Genomic DNA, 12,621 nt, shown 5'->3' on the forward strand with positions numbered 1-12,621 from the left:
AGTGTTCAGCTAAAGCTACAAGTTACTGTAGTGCGACCTCTGCACAGTGTTCAGCTAAAGCTACCTGTAGAAGGTTGGTATTGTTTTCATGATCCTATCACTACCGCAGGTAGCTACATTATTTACACGTTAGTGTAGTGCGACCTCTGCACAGTGTTCAGCTAAAGCTACCTGTAGAAGGTTGGTGGTGTTTTCCTGATCCTATCACTACCGCAGGCAGCTACATTATTTACACGTTAGTGTAGTGTGACCTCTGCACAGTGTTCAGCTAAAGCTACCTGTAGAAGGTTGGTGGTTTCCTGATCCTATCACTACCGTAGGCAGCTACATTATTTACACGTTAGTGTAGTGCGACCTCTGCACAGTGTTCAGCTAAAGCTACAAGTTAGTGTAGTGCGACCTCTGCACGGTGTTCAGCTAAAGCTACAAGTTAGTGTAGTGCGACCTCTGCACGGTGTTCAGCTAAAGCTACAAGTTAGTGCAGTTTGACTTCTGCACAGTGTTCAGCTAAAGCTACAAGTTAGTGTAGTGCGACCTCTGCACGGTGTTCAGCTAAAGCTACAAGTTAGTGTAGTGTGACCTCTGCACGGTGTTCAGCTAAAGCTACAAGTTAGTGTAGTGCGACCTCTGCACGGTGTTCAGCTAAAGCTACAAGTTAGTGTAGTGCGAGCTCTGCACGGTGTTCAGCAAAAGCTACAAGTTAGTGTAGTGCGACCTCTGCACCGTTTTCAGCCAAAGGTACAAGTTAGTGTAGTGCGACCACTGCACGGTGTTCAGCTAAAGCTACAAGTTACTGTAGTGCGACCTCTGCACGGTGTTCAGCTCAAGCTACCTGTAGAAGGTTGGTGTTGTTTTCCTGATCCTATCACTACCGCAGGCAGCTACATTATTTACACGTTAGTGTAGTGCGACCTCTGCACAGTGTTCAGCTAAAGCTACCTGTAGAAGGTTGGTGTTGTTTTCCTGATCCTATCACTACTGCAGGCAGCTACATTGTTTACACGTTAGTGTAGTGCGAACTCTGCACAGTGTTCAGCTAAAGCTACCTGTAGAAGGTTGGTGGTGTTTCCTGATCTTATCACTACCGCAGGCAGCTACATTATTTACACGTTAGTGTAGTGCGACCTCTGCACAGTGTTCAGCTAAAGCTACAAGTTAGTGTAGTGCGACCTCTGCACAGTGTTCAGCTAAAGCTACAAATTAGTGTAGTGCGACCTCTGCACAGTGTTCAGCTAAAGCTACAAGTTAGTGTACTGCGACCTCTGTACAGTGTTCAGCTAAAGCTACAAGTTACTGTAGTGCGACCTCTGCACAGTGTTCAGCTAAAGCTACAAGTTACTGTAGTGCGACCTCTGCACAGTGTTCAGCTAAAGCTACCTGTAGAAGGCTGGTGTTGTTTTCCTGATCCTATCACTACCGTAGGCAGCTACATTATTTACACGTTAGTGTAGTGCGACCTCTGCACAGTGTTCAGCTAAAGCTACCTGTAGAAGGTTGGTGGTGTTTTCCTGATCCTATCACTACTGCAGGCAGCTACATTATTTACACATTAGTGTAGTGCGACCTCTGCACAGTGTTCAGCTAAAGCTACAAGTTAGTGTAGTGCGACCTCTGCACAGTGTTCAGCTAAAGCTACAAGTTAGTGTAGTGCGACCTCTGCACAGTGTTCAGCTAAAGCTACCTGTAGAAGATTGGTGGTGTTCTCATACTAATAATACTACAGGCAGGCAGTTGATTTTGCTAGCTGCAGTATCAGTATATATATCCCAGCTTAGTGCAGCTACATCTCACTGCAGGCCATTAGTATGTCTGGAAGGCCAACAAGGAGAGGCAGACAGTCACAAGCCAATAAAAGAGGGCAAGCAGGCTCTGTGTCTGGAGGCAACAGTGCTGGTTGTGGACACAGTGCATCCTCATTAGCACGTGGCCATGGGACACGCTTGGCATTTTTTCGGCAGCTGGCCGTGTTGAGCCGCAACATGCGGTAGACCTGGTCGAGTGGATGACCAAGCCGTCCTCATCCTCCTCATCCTCTCTCACCCATGCTCAGGGTACTTTGGCAAAGCAGCTGCCAACGCGGCCTCTTCCCTCGGCTCAATGGCATCATTGACTCCTTCCCTAGCCCCACCATGTCCTCCTGAGGAGTCCCTCGAACTGTTTGATCACAGTGTTGGGTACATGCTCCAGGAGGATGCCCAGCGTTTAGAAGGCTCTGATGATGATACTGAGCTAGATGAAGCCAGTGACGTGAGCACGGACAGAGGGGGTGCCCAAGAAGGACAGCAATCTGGCAGTCATGTTCCCCCCTGCTGCAGCATACTACCAGGTTTGCTCCAGTGATGAGGAGGGAGGGGATGATGAGGTCACTGACTCAACGTGGGTGCCTGATAGGAGAGAGGAGGAGGAGGAGGCACATCACCAACGAGGCAGATGCCCTCCAGGGGCCAGCCTAAGGGCAGCACACTGACTGCATCACACCTCAGAGCTCCGCATGTGCAGGGCGCTGCTGTCTCTGCGCGTTATTCCAAAAGTTCTTTCACCACTGCTATTTGCAACATATGTCTCAAGCGTATCTCGCGTGGCCAAAACATCTCCCGCTTGGGCACCACATGCTTGACCAGACATGTGTTGACCTGCCATGCAGTTCATTGGCAAGCGTACCTAAAAGACCCACACCAAAAAACAAAGAGGACCTCTCCTTACTCCTCATCAGCTGGGATCTCCAACCCCACTATACCTTCAGTCCTCTCTGAGACCTGCACTGAGAGGAATGAAGTTGTAGAATTAGGTGTGCCACAGCCAAGTACTTGCAGGCAATCTGCTATCGGTACACCGACATCAGATTGTACCAGGCAAATTTTCCTGCCCCAGCTGCTGCACTGCAGAAAGAAGTTCGCTCCCAGCCATCCACATGCCCAGCGGTTGAATGCTAGCTTGGCAAAATTGCTAGCACTTCAACTGCTACCTTTTCAGTTGGTAGACTCTGCCCCCTTCCGTGAGTTTGTGGAATGTGTGGTTCCTCAGTGGCAGGTTTCCAAACGCCACTTTTTCTCATGGAAGGCGATTCCGACTCTCTACCGGCATGTCTTGGCCTCGCTGGACAGGGCGGTCAGCAGTAAGGTGCATATTACCGCTGACTCATGGTCCAGCAGGCATGGACGGGGATGTTACCTAAGTTTCACGGCGCATTGGGTGTCTCTTCTGGCAGCTGGGAAGGATGCAGGACAAGGTGCAGTAGTGTTAGAGGTTGTTCCGCCACCACACCTCCAAAATGCCACTACTAGTGATTCTGACACACCTCTCTCCTCCACCCCCTCCTCTTCTTCTTCCTCCATGGCCTCTTCCTATGCTTTGTCCTCGGAACCAGCGGTGCTCCGTAGGGGTTCAAGGGGCTACGCAAGTACGCAGGCCAAAAGATGCCATGCGGTGCTTGAGCTGGTGTGCTTGGGGGACACGAGCCACACTGGGGCAGAGGTTCTGTCAGCTCTGCAGGGGCAGGTTCAGAGGTGGTTGATGCCATGCCAACTTAAGGCAGGAATGGTGGTTTGTGACAATGGCACCAACCACCTCTCCGCCCTCCGACAGGGGCAAATGACCCATGTGCCCTGTTTGGCTCACGTCCTTAACTTGGTGGTGCAGCGGTTCTTGGGCAGGCACCCGGGCTTACAGGATGTCCTGAGGCAGGCCAGGAAAGTCTGTGTGCATTTCCGCCGGTCATATAATGCCAGTGCTCGGCTGGCAGACCTCCAAAAGGAATTTAACCTGCCCAAGAACCGCCTAATCTGTGACATGCCCGCCAGGTGGAACTCAACGTTGGCCATGCTGCAGCGGCTGCACACGCAGCAGAGGGCCATCAATGAGTACCTGTGCGACTATGGCACCAGGGCAGGGTCAGGGGAGCTTGTTTTTTTTCCCCCACGCCAGTGGGCCATGATCAGGGATGCATGTACTGTCCTGTCACCATTTGAGGAGGCCACGAGGATGGTGAGCAGTGACAGTGCATGCATCAGTGACACTCTCCCCCTTGTCCACCTGTTGGAGCACACGCTGCATGGAATAATGGACAGGGCACTTGAGGCAGAACAGAGGCAGGAAGAGGAGGACTTCCTTAGCTCTCAAGGCCCCCTTTATCCAGACAGTGTTCCTGCGTGCCTGCTGATCACACAGAAGGAGGAGGAGGAGGATTGTGTCAGTATGGAGGTGGAGCCTGGCACTCACAATCAGCAGCAGTCTTTTAGGGATCATTTACAGTCCCAAGAAACACATGGACTTGTACGTGGCTGGGAGGAGGTGGCTGCGGTTCATATCGTCCTTAGTGACCCAGAGGACTCCGGCCCGAATGCCTCAACAAACCTACGCTGCATGGCCTCCCTGATCCTGCAAAGCCTGCGGAAGGATCCTCGTATTTGTGGTATCAAGGAGAAGGAACAATACTGGCTGGCAACCCTCCTTGATCCACGTTACAAGGGTAAGGTTGCGGACCTTATCTTGCCGTCGCAGAGGGAGCAGAGGATGAAACATCTTCGGGAGGCCTTGCAGAAAGGTCTGTGCAAAGCGTTCCCAGAGACTGGGAGGTTACAAACTCCTGTTTCTGGACAACGTGTTGCTGAGGCTTCGGTCAGTCAAAGAAGGAGCGGTGGAGAAGGTGGCCGTCTGACCGATGCGTTTAGACAATTTTTTAGTCCGCAGCCCCAAGGTATGATCGGTTCCAGCAACCATTGCCAGCGTCTGTTTTACATGGTGCAGGAATACCTAGGGGCAAGATCTGACTTGGACACCTTTCCCACCGAAAATCCTCTGGGTTACTGGGTCTTGAGGATGGATCACTGGCCAGAGCTTACACAGTATGCAATTGAGCTACTGGCCTGTTCTGCATCCAGCGTTCTTTCGGAATGCACATTCAGTGCTGCTGGAGGCTTTGTAACCGATCACAGGGTACGTCTGTCCACCGACTCGGTTGATCGACTGACCTTCATAAAAATGAATCGCCACCAGCTACCAAGCACCTGATGCTGATGTAACCGAATAATTTTTTTTGAAATGTCAGATCCCTTCAAAGACTGCCTATGCTGATGCTGAGTGACTATCCTGTTATGCTGAGTAATTATCCTCTTCCTCCTTAATGATCATGCTGATAGCTTGTTTTTGGTTCTGGGCGCCATCACCAGTGCCTAAGGCCCAATATTTCAGCCCGTTTAACAGGGGTGTGTAATTACAATTTTTGATGCAATTCTTTGCAGCAGGGCTAGTTCCTGCACTCCAACTAGAGTATCTGTGAGGGGTTGCAGTATTGTGGCACCAGCACCAGTGCCTAAGGCCCAATTTTTCAGCCCCTGTTTAACAGGGGCGTGTAATTAAAATTTTTGATGCAATTCTTTGCAGCAGGGCTAGTTCCTGCGCTCCAACTAGAGTATCTGGGAGGGGTTGCAGTGTTGTGGCACCAGTGCCTAAGGCCCAATTTCTCAGCCCCTGTTTAATAGGGGCGTGTAATTACAAATTTTGATGCAATTCTTTGCAGCAGGGCTAGTTCCTGTTCTCCAACTAGAGTATCTGTGAGGGGTTGCAGTGTTGTGGCACCAGCACCAGTGCCTAAGGCCCAATTTTTCAGCCCCTGTTCAACAGGGACATGTAGTTAGAATTTTTGATCTAATTTCACAGCAGGGCCCGTTTTCTGCGCCCACCAAGAGTAACTGTGAGGACTTAGTGTTGTGGCCCCAGCACCACCACCACCAAAGGCCCAATTTTTCTGAACCTGTTCAATAGGGGCATGTAATTACAATTCTTGATCTAGGGCTTACAGTGTTGTGGCCACAACAACACATAAGGACCAAATTTCTGCTGAGTATATAGGGCAGGCCCCTACTTTCAAACATCCAACTTACAAACGACTCCTACTTGCAAACGGAAGGAGACAACAGGAAGTGAGATGAAATCTACCCCTTGGAAGGGAAATTCTCTCCTGTAAGAGTTAATATGGGAAAATCTTTTCTCCTTTACACTGATGCTTTATCACAAATCCTCGTTTCACTAAAAACCCCAAATTTTCAAAAAACATTTGTCATTGGGACAAAAAGTGAGGTGAAATCTTCTGAAGAGGAGCACAGACAGCAAAACAAATGTCATAGGGGTGATAACCCTTCCCTATGTTTTCCAAAAAGCTTAAAATAGATTTTTTGGCTGGAGCTAAACACGTTAAAAATGTACCAGTTCAAAATTACAAACAGATTCTACTTAACAACAAACCTATAGTCCCTGTCTTGTTTGCACCGCCTGTATACTGCTGTTCAGAGTATATAGGGCCTGGGGGCCCCCACACCTTTCCTTTTTTAATTTGGGTGCGGGTTTCCCCTTAATATCCATACAAGACCCAAAGGGCCTGGTAATGGACTGGGGGGTACCCATGCCATTTCTCTCACTGATTTTCATCCATATTGCCAGGGCCCGACATTACATTAAAGCCGAAAGCAGTTTTAAATGACTTTTGTTCCTTTAAATATGTCATTTTGTGCAGGGACTGTTCTAAGCACAGGAAACACGCGCCACTTTACAGGCATACTATAGACACCCCCCAGGTACGATATTTAAAGGAATATTTTACTTTTTTTTTTTACTTTAAGCATCATTAAAATCACTGCTCCTGAAAAAATGGCAGTTTTTAAAACTTTTTTTTGCATTGATACATGTCCCCTGGGGCAGGACCCAGGTCCCCAAACCCTTTTTAGGACAATACAATGCAAATTAGCCTTTAAAATGAGCACTTTTGATTTCGAACGTTCGAGTCTCATAGACGTCAATGGGGTTCTAACGTTCCTGCAAATTTTCGGTCCATTTGCAGGTTCTGGTGCACCTCCGAAGATCGTCTGAGACCAGTCACCTGGACAGCTGCTGCAACAATCGGTTTGCATAACCAAAGAATTTTTGCACAAACTGTCAGAAACCAATTCAGGGAAGCTCATTTGCATGCTCGTCGTCCTCATCGGGGTTTCAACCTGATTGCAGTTTGTCGTAATCGACTTGAGTTGGCAAATGCTCACATTCAATGGCGTCTGGCACTTTGGAGAGGTGTTCTCTTCACAGATGAATCCCAGTTTTTATTGTACAGGGCAGATGGCAGACAATGTGTATGGCGTCATGTGGGTGAGCGGTTTGCTGATGTCAACGTTGTGGATCGAGTGGCCCATAGTGGTGGTGGAGTTATGGTATGGGCATGCATATGCTATAGACGACAAACACAGGTGCATTTTATTGATGGCATTTTGAATGCACAGAGATACCGTGATGAGATCCTGAGGCCCATTGTTGTGCCATTCATCCACAACCATCACCTCATGTTGCAAGGATCTGTACACAATTCCTGGAAGCTGAAAACATCCCAGTTCTTGCATGGCCAGCATAATCACCAGACATGTCACCTATTGAGCATGTTTGAGATGCTATGGATCTGCGTATAAAACAGCGCGTTCCATCCAGTTCCTGCCAATATCCAGCAACTTCGCACAGCCATTGAAGAGGAGTGGACCAACATTCCACAGACCACAATCAACAACCTGATCAACTCTATGCGAAGGAGATGATATGCTGCATTGCATGAGGCAAATGTTGGTCACACCAGATACTGACTGGTTTTTGGATTCCCCCCAACCCCCCAATACAGTAAAACTGCACATTTTAGAGTGGCCCTTTATTGTGGCCAACTTAAGGCACACCTATGCAATAATAATGCTGTCTAATCAGCATCTTGATATGCCACACCTGTGAGGTAGATGGATTATCTCGGCAAAGGAGAAGTGCTCACTAACACAGATTTAGACAGATTTGTGAACAATATTTGAGAGAAATAGGCCTGTTGTGTACATAGAAAAAGTCGTAGATCTTTGCGTTCAGCTCATGATAAATAGTGGTAAACGCAAAAGTGTTGCATTCATAATTTTGCCCAGTGTAATAAAGAATAACCAGCACTGGAGCATCAAATCACTCAAAGGTTAAGTAAGATATTTTCTGAATGGTCTAGAGGAGAGATCCCTAACTACTGGGCTGCAGACCAGTGCTGATCTGTGGTCTGTTGGGGGCCCAGCCACGCAACAGGGGTTTGGAGGCAGGTGAGCAAGGCTTGAGCTGTACTGGCTGCAGCTCGCTTTGCCACCTGGGCTCCCCCTCTTGTAAGGTCGGTAGCAGGGGCCCTGCTGTGGGATTACAATGTAGGGCTATTATCTGCATTTTCCACACTGCAGGAGGTGAGCGTCGGGTTAGAGAGTGAAGCTCCTCCTCCTGTCAATCACCAGTGGCTAATCTCCTCCTTCTGATGCCCTGGGGCAAAATGAACACATAGGCCTTTTTAAGACCCCCACCCTTCTCCCAGGTGTAAGGTGAGGACAGATGAATGGATGCTTCGACAACTACAGTATAATCTCAGCCATATATACAGTGGAAGCTAAACAGGGCAATAACAGGATACAGCAACTTTACAAGAAGGCCTAATTAAAATAGAAGGGTGAGCAGGTATATATAGCAGATGAGGTTTAATATTGAAAAATGTAAACTAATGCACTTGGGAGCTATAAATATGTATGCAAGTTACTTGCTAGGGGGAGAACTTCTGGGGAAATCAAGGATGGAAAATGATCTGAGGGTACTAGTAGATGAAATATCAGAAATACCAAGCTACAAATAGTAAGGCTACCAGACTATTAGCATGCATTAAAAAAGGACATTTAATTGAGACAAAACTATATTTCTGCCAATTTACTAAACAATGATTTGGCCACATCTTGAGCATGCAGTACAGTTTTGGTCACTGAGCCACAAAAAGGAGGTCCTTGAACTTCAGAGAGCCCAAAAAAGGGTAAGGGCAATGAAACTAATTAGTGGCTGGAGGACCGCCGTTAAGAGTATTGTGCAATTACAAGGGCTGTCTTAGACTTATAGGCTCACACACAAGCAACGTGATTCCATAACAGTTCAGCAGTAAAATCCTTAGGTACACACAGAGTAACAAATGAACAGGAATACGCTAGATCATAGTACCTCACAAGTTTCCATAGAGATGTTACAGACGCCTCATACAGTTAATAAATAGAAGGAACTCAGTACTTTCAGTCTGGGGATTCACGGTCCTGGAGCTAAGTGGGATCGATTTAAAAAAACAAGGTGGGTGGTGGGGGGGGGGGGTTTGTGTAGAGAAAAAAAAATGAAAGGAATAGGAAAATTGTAATGCTTTTAAACAGAGAAATCAATATTCAACACATTTTTAAGGTGGAAAATGGAGAGGTCTTCACAGCCCCATGTAAAAACAAAGGTAACAATTTTAAAACCGAAATGTGCTATGTACTAGTCCAACTTACAGGTAAATATGTATTTTTCATGTAGCTGAGTTTCAGCTGTACTAGGATGACCTGTAGACTGTGCACGCTGAACATAAACTTCAGCAGACAACAACAAATGGAGTAACCACATGGTTGGCTGTCGTAACATTTGATAGAAAATATAAACATTTTACCATATAAAAATACATTTCTATAAAGAATTCCTGGGATGCTTATATAAAAGAGACACGTAGTCTACTTTGCATGATCAGAACGATTTAATAGAACAAGGCAGGAGTTGTAAAGGATCTTCTAGATACATTTTTATCCAGCAGCTCTTTTACAACTGCCAGCATGTTAAATCCCAAGTACTGCCAACATTTTTTTTAGTTGTGGGCAGAGTGTGGAAGAGTTAGAACCTCTAGCAAGGTTTATTTTTTTGTCTGTCTTCTTGGTAAGAAATGTTTCCTTGTCTTCCTGACAGGGAAAGGGATTAATGAGAAATTTAGCAATGGAGACAAAAGTGGGGAACAGTGGCGGCCCCCCCCCCCCCAGGCAGTCACAAAAAAAAAGTTTAAACATGGCCCTTTAAAAAAAAAAAAAAAAGTCCTTAAGTGCACTGTGTTCGGGCTCCAGACACAGTGCACTATGGGAAGCGCCACGTCAATGCAATCACGGGATTGCAGAAGCGGCGATTCATTGGTGGGGTTTTGGTTTTGAGCTGCTTTGCGGTGCAATCCATCGCGCCGAACAGCTTCCGCCCGGCCAGGTGCTTTGTTCTCAGTTTGAGAATAAAGTCACTTCCGGCAGGCTACAAAAAGATGGCCGTCGTGAGGACTAATCCCCTTGTGTTCAGTGGAGAGGGGAGGCCCCTCCCCTCTCCACTGAACACACAGAGAAAGCCAGGAACTAGCTGGGGAGAGACAGACGCGGCTTGAAGGAGGGCTGTGCTGCCAGGGACAGATGTGAGGAGGACCCTGTGACCCTGGGGACACAGATGTAAGGAGGGGCAGGGCTCCATTGGGACACAAATGTATGGAGGGGCTCCGCTGGGGACACAGATGTAAGGAGGGGCTCCGCTGGGTACACAGATCTAAGGAGGGACTCCGCTGGGGACACAGATGTATGGAGAGGCTCTGCTGGGGACACAGATGTAAGGAGGGACTCCGCTGGGGACACAGATGTAAGGAGGGACTCCGCTGGGGACACAGATGTAAGGAGGGGCTCCGCTGATGGGGACACAGATGTAAGGAGGGACTGCTGATGGGGACACAGATGTAAGGAGGGACTCCGCTGACGGGGACACAGATGTAAGGAGGGACTCTACTGACGGGGACACAGATGTAAGGCGGGACTCCGCTGGGGGCACCTGATTTAAGGAGGGACTCTGCTGGGGGCACCTGATGTAAGGGGGGACTCTGCTGGGGGCACCTGATGTAAGGAGGGAGGGCGCTGGGGGAACCTGATGTAAGTAGGGACTCTGCTGGGGCACCTGGTGTAAGAAGGGACTCTGCTGGGGGCACCTGATGTAAGGAGGGACTCTGCTGGGGGCACCTGATGTAAGGAAGGACTTTGCTGGGGGCACCTGATGTGAGGAGGGACTCCGCTGGGGGCACCTGATGTAAGGAGGGACTCCGCTGGGGGCACCTGATGTAAGGAGGGACTCCGCTGGGGGCACCTGATGTAAGGACGGACTCTGCTGGGGGCACCTGATGTAAGGAGGGACACCGCTGGGGGCACCTGATGTAAGGACAGACTCCGCTGGGGACACCTGATGGCATCTGGTGGCAGGCGACGTGGCAAGTGACACGCTCGGGGCTCCCACTGATTCTGAATTATGGTGAGTTGAATGATTCAATTTTATATTTCAATGTAATAATAGAAATAATGTGCTTCAATCATCCTGATACCATAACAACCATGATGCCAGGATGATTGAAGTGCTAACACCAGGTGTTTGGAGTATCTTTATCTGCTGATTGTTAAACTTTCTGAAATACACATATTTCTGTTGTTGTGTAGGATCTCGGCCTGCTGTCCCTCCCTCTCTCCCTCCATCCCTCGTTCATCTCAAACGCTAACCACACCACCTTAGAGCCACGCCCACTATTTCGCTGAAACCACGGCCATTTTCACCAAGTGGGAGGGGTCAAAAAGGAATGGCAGGGTCTGGCGCCCCCCCATCCTAAAACTTCACCAGCCGCCACTGGTGGGGAAGAGTTAGAATGTCTGGCATTAAAATGTTTAAATTGCTGTGTGTCTTCCTGTCATGAAAACACCTTTTTCCCAGTTGGGACACAAATCGGGATGAAGATCGAGGTTTGCTGCTACCCTAAGTTTGCTGCGAGTCCTCAGAGTTTGCCAGGATCACAAACTTTCGACCAAAAACCTTACAGATTCTCCACCAGAATTACAGATCAACTCATAATACTGTGCAGGGCTTTTGACTCGGCTGAGTCACAAGCTCTTTTTATCTTCACAGGGTTATTCGCCACCTATAGATGATTGGACACTGCAAAAAAGACAGGAAGACCTCTCCTATATAACCTATCCGATACAGGAAATACCACCATTTTTTTCACCAGTATCTGAAGGTAATGGTCACTACTACAAGCTCTTTGCACAAATCTGCTATCAGATTTTCAACGGTTCAAGCAGGGATCAGGAAGTGTTATCTGGATCCATTTCTACATTTGAATCGCTCAGAGGAATAATACGCGGACCCTGCATTAGTTATAGAGTTGAAAGGTATCAGACAGAGCTGGTGGGTCTTTTTTGCAGGGAGCTGTTTGTGGTACTTCAACATAATAAGGTGGTTCTTTGGCCTCAACCGTTGTTCTTGCCCTTCAATATCAACCAGGACATTGTTTTTCCTTCAATCTTTCTTAGGCCTCAGTCACTGGAAGGCAAGGCCCTCCACACTTTGGATGTGGTTTGGGCTGTCAGCAATGGCCACATTAGAGTACAGATCTCAGTCTAATATAGAACTTGTGGGTGAAATTAAAGGTTGTTCACTCACGATACCCTGTCAACCTGGCAAGGCTTGAGCAATTTTACATAGAAAAATTGTGAAAGCTTGCAATATCCAGATGTGCAAAGCTGAAACCTTTTCATACAGACCTAAAGTAAAACTAAAGGCCCCATCAGATTTTTTTTATTGATTTTTTTTTTTTTTTGCTGTCTTTTAGGGAAATTCACTTTCTCTAAATGTCCTGATCATCAATCAATCAAGGAATTAAAGTAAGGATAAATCCAACATTTTGAGTTGCCACAAGAACAGGCATTAAAAGGAAATCTTCCAATGTAACACCTGTCCCTG

Source organism: Aquarana catesbeiana, linkage group LG05 (genome assembly GCF_042186555.1).
Source record: "Aquarana catesbeiana isolate 2022-GZ linkage group LG05, ASM4218655v1, whole genome shotgun sequence".
NCBI classification, from domain to species: Eukaryota; Metazoa; Chordata; class Amphibia; order Anura; family Ranidae; genus Aquarana; species Aquarana catesbeiana.